This window comes from Apaloderma vittatum, unplaced genomic scaffold (genome assembly GCF_000703405.1).
Source record: "Apaloderma vittatum isolate BGI_N311 unplaced genomic scaffold, ASM70340v1 scaffold34241, whole genome shotgun sequence".
Lineage (NCBI taxonomy): Eukaryota > Metazoa > Chordata > Aves > Trogoniformes > Trogonidae > Apaloderma > Apaloderma vittatum.
In genome coordinates, this window is record NW_009700305.1 from 4,248 (window position 1) to 4,565 (window position 318).

Sequence of the window (318 nt, forward strand, 5' to 3'; positions counted from 1 at the left end):
CCCTCCCAGCCGTCTCCTTTCCAGGCTGAACAGCCCCAGGTCTCTCAGTCTCTCTTCCCAGCAGAGATGTTCAGTCCCTTGATCACCCTTGGACTCTCTCCAGCAGATCCCTGTTCTCTTTTGAACCGAGGAGCCCCAAACTGGACACACTATTCCAGGCGTGGTCCCACCAGGGCAGAGCACACTTTTCTTAATGATCAGGTGGCCCAAGGCTCCATCCAGCCTGGCTTTGGACACTTCCAAGGATAAAGCATCCACAGCCTGCCTGTGCCAGTGTCTCAGGGTAAAGAACTACTTCTTTAGGTTTACTCTGAACCT